Genomic DNA, 7,998 nt, shown 5'->3' on the forward strand with positions numbered 1-7,998 from the left:
CCTTTTGAATCAAAAGAAGAAAGAGAGAGAGAGAGAGGTTTACCACGCCTAACCTGGGAGTGTCACCTTTGGCACACCAAACAGAGCTCTCAGGCCACACCCATCTCAAGCCCTAAGGCTCCATCAAAAACAGATAGTCCACTTAATCTAGAGTCATAGTATAACAAGAAAAAGCACCACAGTGAAGAAACCAAATATCTCCAATATGCCAAATAACAAATGCAAAAACCGAGGTAATAAAAACAAGGAAGTCACCATGATGCCCTCAAATGAAAAAGACATCCAAATTCAAGATTATGAAGATGATGACATAGAAGAAATGCAAGGAGCAGATCTCAAAAAATTGATAGGAACATTAAGAAATTCTCAAAAACAAATTCTTGAACTACAGAAATCCTTAATGGACAAGATAGAAAATCTCTCTCGTGAAAATGAAATATTAAGGAGGAATCAAAATGAAACGAAACAACTAGTACAACAGGAAACTGTGATAGTGACTGAAGTGAAGAATTCAATAGATCAAATGAAAAACACAATAGAGAGCCTTACAAACAGAATGGGTGAAACAGAAGGGAGAATATCGGACTTAGAAGACAGAGAACAGGAAAGGATACAGTCAGACCAAAGAAAAGACGAGGAAATTAGGATTCTAAAACATATTGTCGGGAATCTTCAGGATACTATTAAAAAACCCAACATTCGGGTTCTAGGAGTTCCTGAAGGCATGGAGAGGGAGAAAGGATTAGAAGGCCTTTTTAGTGAGATATTAGCAGAAAATTTCCCAGGTTTGGAGAAGGACAGAGAAATCCTAGTACAGGAAGCTCACAGAACCCCTAATAAACACGACCAAAAGAGATCCTCACCACGACACGTTGTAATTAAACTCTCCACAGTGAAACATAAAGAAAAGATCCTAAAATGTGCAAGAGAGAAACGTCAGATTACTCTCAGAGGACCTCCAATCAGACTCACAGCTGACTTCTCATCAGAAACTCTACAAGATAGGAGGGAATGGCGAGATATAGCCCAGGTACTAAGAGAGAAAAACTGCCAGCCTAGAATATTATATCCTGCAAAGCTCTCATTTGTGAATGAAGGTGAAATAAAGACCTTTCATAGCAAACAGAAATTGAAAGAATTTGTCGCCACTCGTCCAGCCCTGCAACAGATGCTTAAAGATGTGTTACACACAGAAACACAGAAACACGGTCATCAATATGAAAGAAGATAAAGGAAGGAAACCTCACAGCAAAAGATCACAGGGAATTCAAAGCATATATTAGAACTTACCTTTGGCAAATGGCAGGGCAAAGTTACCACTTATCATTAGTCACATTGAACGTTAATGGCCTGAACTGTCCAGTTAAAAGACAATTGGCTGAGCCGGCGCCGTGGCTCAATAGGCTAATCCTCCACCTTGCGGCGCCGGCACACCGGGTTCTAGTCCCGGTTGGGGCGCCGGATTCTGTCCCGGTTGCCCCTCTTCCAGGCCAGCTCTCTGCTATGGCCAGGGAGTGCAGTGGAGGATGGCCCAGGTGCTTGGGCCCTGCACCCCATGGGAGACCAGGAAAAGCACCTGGCTCCTGGCTCCTGCCAGGATCAGCGCGGTGCGCCGGCTGCAGCGGCGGCCATTGGAGGGTGAACCAACGGCAAAAAGGAAGACCTTTCTCTCTCTGTCTCTCTCTCTCACTGTCCACTCTGCCTGTCAAAAAAAAAAAAAAAAAAAAAAAAAAAAAAGACAATTGGCTGATTGGGTTAAGGAACAAAACCCATCTATTTGCTGCTTACAAGAAACACATCTTTCCAACAAAGATCCATACAGACTGAAAGTGAAAGGCTGGAAAAAGATATACCATGCCAACAGAAATGAAAAAAGAGCAGGCGTAGCCATCTTAATATCGGACAACATAAACTTTACCACAAAAACTGTTAAGAGAGACAAAGAGGGGCACTATATAATGATTAAGGGATCAATACAACAAGAAGATATAACAATTATCAATGTATATGCACCTAACTACAGGGTACCAGTTTATCTAAAAGATTTGTTAACGGACTTAAAGGGAGACTTAGACCCCAATACAATAGTACTGGGGGACTTCAATACTCCACTCTCAGAAATAGATCAATAGGACAGAAGATCAACAAGGATACAGTAGATTTAAATGACACTATAGCTCAAATGGATCTAACAGATATATACAGAACTTTCAATCCTACAGCTAAAGACTTTACATTCTTCTCAGCAGTACATGGAACCTTCTCTAGGATTGACCACATACTAGGCCATAAAGCAAGTCTCAGCAAATTCAAAAGAAGTAGAATCATACCATGCAGCTTCTCAGACCATAAAGGAATGAAGTTGGAAATTAGCAACTCAGGAATCCCTAGAGCATATGCAAACACATGGAGATTGAACAACATGCTCCTGAATGAACAATGGGTCATAGAAGAAATCAAAAGAGAAATCAAAAATTTTCTGGAAGTAAATGAGGATAACAGCACAACATACCAAAACATGGGACGCAGCAAAAGCAGTGTTAAGAGGAAAGTTTACATCAATAGGTGCCTACATCAAGAAATCGGAAAGGCACCAAATAGATGAGCTTTCAATTCACCTCAAGGATCTAGAAAACCTACAGCAAACCAGACCCAAATCTAGTAGGAGAAGAGAAATAATTAAAATCAGAGAAGAAATCAACAGGATTGAATCAAGAAAAACATTACAAAAAATCAGCCAAATGAGGAGCTGGTTTTTTGAAAAAATAAACAAAATTGACAGTCCATTGGCCCAACTAACTAAAAAAAAGAAGAGAAAAGACCCAAATCAATAAAATCAGAGATGAAAAAGGAAATGTAACAACAGACACCACAGAAATAAAAAGAATCATCAGAAATTACTACAAGGACTTGTATGCCAGCAAACAGGGAAACCTATCAAAAATGGATAGATTCCTGGACACATGCAACCTACCTAAATTGAACCAGGAAGACATCGAAAACCTAAACAGACCCATAACTGAGACAGAAATTGAAACAGTAATAAAGGCCCTCCCAACAAAGAAAAGCCCAGGACCAGATGGATTCACTGCTGAATTCTACCAGACATTTAAAGAAGAATTAACTTCAATTCTTCTCAAACTATTCAGAACAATCGAACAAAAGGGAATCCTCCCAAATTCTTTCTATGAAGCCAGCATCACCTTAATTCCTAAGCCGGAAAAAGATGCAGCACTGAAAGAGAATTACAGACCAATATCCCTGATGAACATAGATGCAAAAATCCTCAATAAAATTCTCGCCAATAGAATGCAACAACACATCAGAAAGAGCATCCACCCAGACCAAGTGGGATTTATCCCTGGTATGCAGGGATGGTTTAATGTGCGCAAGACAATCAATGTGATACACCACATTAACAGACTGAAGAAGAAAAACAATATGATTATCTCAATAGATGCCGAGAAAGCATTTGATAAAATACAAAACCCGTTCATGATGAAAACTCTAAGCTAACTGGGTTTGGAAGGAACATTCCTCAATACAATCAAAGCAATCTATGAAAAACCCACAGCCAACATCCTATTGAATGGGGAAAAGTTGGAAGCATTTCCACTGAGACCTGGTACCAGACAGGGATGCCCACTCTCACCACTGCTATTCAATATAGTTCTGGAGGTTCTAGCCAGAGCTATTAGGCAAGAAAAAGAAATTAAAGGGATACAAATTGGGAAGGAAGAACTCAAACTATCCCTCTTTGCAGATGACATGATTCTTTATTTAGGGGACCCAAAGAACTCTACTAAGAGATTATTGGAACTCATAGAAGATTTTGGCAAAGTAGCAGGGTATAAAATCAATGCACAAAAATCAACAGCCTTTGTATACACAAGCAATGCCATGGCTGAGAAAGAACTGCGAAGATCAATCCCATTCACAATAGCTACAAAAACAATCAAATACCTTGGAATAAACTTAACCAAGGATGTTAAAGATCTCTACGATGAAAATTACAAAACCTTAAAGAAAGAAATAGAAGAGGATACCAAGAAATGGAAAAATTTTCCATGCTCATGGATTGGAAGAATCAATATCATCAAAATGTCCATTCTCCCAAAAGCAATTTATAGATTCAATGCAATACCAATCAAGATACCGAAGACCTTCTTCTCAGATCTGGAAAAAATGATGCTGAAATTCATATGGAGACACAAGAGACCTCGAATAGCTAAAGCAATCTTGTACAACAAAAACAAAGCCGGAGGCATCACAATACCAGATTTCAGGACATACTACAGGGCAGTTGTAATCACAACAGCATGGTACTGGTACAGAAACAGATGGATAGACCAATGGAACAGAATTGAAACACCAGAAATCAACCCAAACATCTACAGCCAACTTATATTTGATCAAGGATCTAAAACTAATTCCTGGAGCAAGGACAGTCTATTCAATAAATGGTGCAGGGAAAATTGGATTTCCACGAGCAGAATCATGAAGCAAGACCCCTACCTTACACCTAATACGAAAATCCACTCAACATGGATTAAAGACCTAAATCTATGACCTGACACCATCAAGTTATTAGAGAACATTGGAGAAACCCTTCAACATATTGGCACAGGCAAAGAATTTCTGGAAAAGACCCGGGAAGCACAGGCAGTCAAAGCCAAAATCAACTATTGGGACTGCATCAAATTGAGAAGTTTCTGTACTGCAAAAGAAACAGTCAGGAGAGTGAAGAGACAACCGACAGAATGGGAAAAATATTTGCAAACTATGCAACAGATAAAGGGTTAATAACCAGAATCTACAAAGAGATCAAGAAACTCCACAAAAACAAAACAAACAACCCACTTAAGAGATGGGCCAAGGACCTCAATAGACATTTTTCAAAAGAGGAAATCCAAATGGCCAACAGGCACATGAAAAAATGTTCAAGGTCACTAGCAATCAGGGAAATGCAAATCAAAACCACAATGAGGTTTCACCTCACCCCGGTTAGAATGGCTCACATACAGAAATCTACCAACAACAGATGCTGGCGAGGATGTGGGGAAAAAGGGACACTAACCCACTGTTGGTGAGAATGCAAACTGGTCAAGCCACTATGGAAGTCAGTCTGGAGATTCCTCAGAAACCTGAATATAACCCTACCGTTCGACCCAGCCATCCCACTCCTTGGAATTTACCCAAAGGAATTTAAATTGGCAAACAAAAAAGCGGTCTGCAGCTTAATGTTTATTGCAGCTAAATTCACAATAGCTAAGACCTGGAACCAACCTAAATGCCCATCAACAGTAGACTGGATAAAGAAATTATGGGATATGCACCATTTAGAATACTATACCACAGTAAGAAACAATGAAATCCAGTCATTTGCAACAAAATGGAGGAATCTGGAACACATCATGCTGAGTGAAATAAGCCAGGCCCAAAGGGACAAATACCATATGTTCTCCCTGATCGGTGACAACTGACTGAACACCAAAAAGGAAACCTGTTGAAGTGAAATGGACACTATGAGAAACGGTGACTTGATCAGCATAGCCCTGACTGTTAATGAACAACTTAATACATTATCCCTCTTAGTAGTTTTTTTGTTTGTTCTACTTAATATGACTGGTTTAATTCTGTAATTAATACACAGTTATTCTTAAGTGTTGAAATTTAACTGAAATGTGATCCCTGTTAAACATAAGAGTAGGAATAAGAGAGGGAAGAGATGTACAATTTGGGACATGCTCAAGCTGACTTGCCCCAAATGGTAGAGTTAGAAACATACCAGGGGACTCCAATTTAATCCCATCAAGGTGGCATGTACCAATGCCATCTCACTATTCCAAGTGATCAATTTCAGTTCACAACTGATCATAATGAAAGGACTAAGAGTCAAAGGAAGCACATAAACAAGTCTAGTACCTGCTAATACTAACCGATAGAATAAATAAAGGGGAGAGTGATCCAACATGGGAAGCGAGATACTCAGCAGACTCATAGAATGGCGGATGTCCTAAACAGCACTCTGGCCTCAGAATCAGCCCTAAAGGCATTCCGACCTGGCTGAAAAGCCCATGAGAGTATTTCAGGCATGGAATGCCAAGACACTCTGCCAAAAAAAAAAAAAAAAAAAAAAACAACACAACAACAACTAAATGAAAGATCTCTGTGAGTGAGATCCCAGTGGAAAGAACAGGTCTTCAAAGAAGGAGGTACCTTTCTCTGAAGGGAGGAGAGATCCTCCACTTTGACTATGACCTTGTCTAAACAAGATAAGAGTCGGTGAACTCAAAAGGCTTCCATAGCCTTGGAAACTCATGACTGGTGCATAGGGAGATTACTGATGCCATGAACAGGAGTGTCAATTTGTAAAGTCAACAACAGGAGTCACTGTGCACTTACTCCTCATGTAGGATCTCTGTCCTTAATGTGCTGTACATTGAGACTTAATGCTATAAGTAGTACTCAAACAGTATATTTCGCTTTGTGTTTCTATGGGGGTGCGAACTGTTGAAATCTTTACTTAATGTATACTAAACTGATCTTCTGTAAAAAAAAAAAAAAAAAAAGAAATTATCAATTCCCAACTTGACTCTCACTGGGATTAAACATGACAATAGGTCTGATCTGATTTCATCATCATTTAAAAAATCATCTATTATTTTTCACTTTATGTTTGTGTGGGAGCAAATTGTTGAAATCTTTACTTAATGTATGCTAAACTGATCTTCCGTATATAAAGAGAATCGAAAATGAATCTTGATGTGAATGGAAGGGGAGAGGGAGTGGGAAAGGGAAGGGATGCGGGTGGGAGAGACGATATGGGGGGGAAGCCACTGTAATCCATAAGCCGTACTTTGGAAATTTATATTCATTAAATAAAAGTTAAAAAAAATAAACGGCATTCATATATGCTAACATTGCTATGGCTAAGCAAGAGCTTGTAAGATTAGTCCAATTCACAATAGATAAAAAAATGTAAATATTCTGGGATAAATTTAACCAAGGATGTGAAAGTTCTCTGCAATGAAAATTACAAATAACCAAGGAAAGAACTAGAAGATACCACACACACACACACACGGAAAATGCTTCCATGCTTGTGGATTGGAATGATTAATATAATCAGAATATCCATTATACCCAAAGCAATTTAGAGATTCAATGTACTCCCAATCAAAATACCAAGGACATTTTTCTCAGCTCTGAAAGAAATCCTAAAATTCATATGGAACCACAAGAAACTCTAAATAGCCAAAGCAATCTTAAATAAGAAAACTCAAGTCAGAGGCATCACAATATCACTCCATCCCACTAGGCAGCCCTGTCCATAAGGAAGCTATGGTGTTCCCAGGGCTGCTGTCTGTGTGTTCCTCCCAGCCAAATTCAATGTTGGTGGGGAAGGTGGGTTTTTCTCTCTGGTTAGGTCTGTGGGAGATAGGACGGCAGCTACCTGCCTGTGTCCAAAAATGGCCCGAGTCCTTCCCCCCACTGCAGGTCTCTGCTGTAGCAGGGAAGGGGGGAGGGAGAGAGATACACTACCTTTTTTTTCATGCCTCTGGGTGCTTGGTTGCCTGCTGTCTTAGAGTGTCCCTGTGGCACTTTAAAAGCAGTTCACCAAGCTCTCCCTCCTACTGCATCAGCAGTGCCATGGGCCCATGGATTCCTCTCTCACCTGGCTCATCAGGGTCCACATCTTCCTCCCTGGATCCACACTTTTGTTATCTTCTATTGTGTATTTGCTCTTGTGATGCAGGTCTGGAACATTCCTATTTCTTTCACAGGGTCTTCTTCTGTGGTTCTCCCACAGCTTTATCCTAACGTGTACCTTCTCCCTCTTTTTAAATATTAACTTCATTCCACATAAATCAGACCTTTCTGTTGCTATTCCACCATCTTGAAACTCCTCAATTTCCTTTATAATCACAGGTTTAACGCACCACTAACCATAGTGTTCAACGAGTGAAAAGTAGAAAGACTTCTGGGTTGAACTCT

The sequence above is a fragment of the Oryctolagus cuniculus genome, chromosome 7 (genome assembly GCF_051225735.1).
Source record: "Oryctolagus cuniculus isolate XC-2025 breed Fujian yellow rabbit chromosome 7, ASM5122573v1, whole genome shotgun sequence".
NCBI classification, from domain to species: domain Eukaryota; kingdom Metazoa; phylum Chordata; class Mammalia; order Lagomorpha; family Leporidae; genus Oryctolagus; species Oryctolagus cuniculus.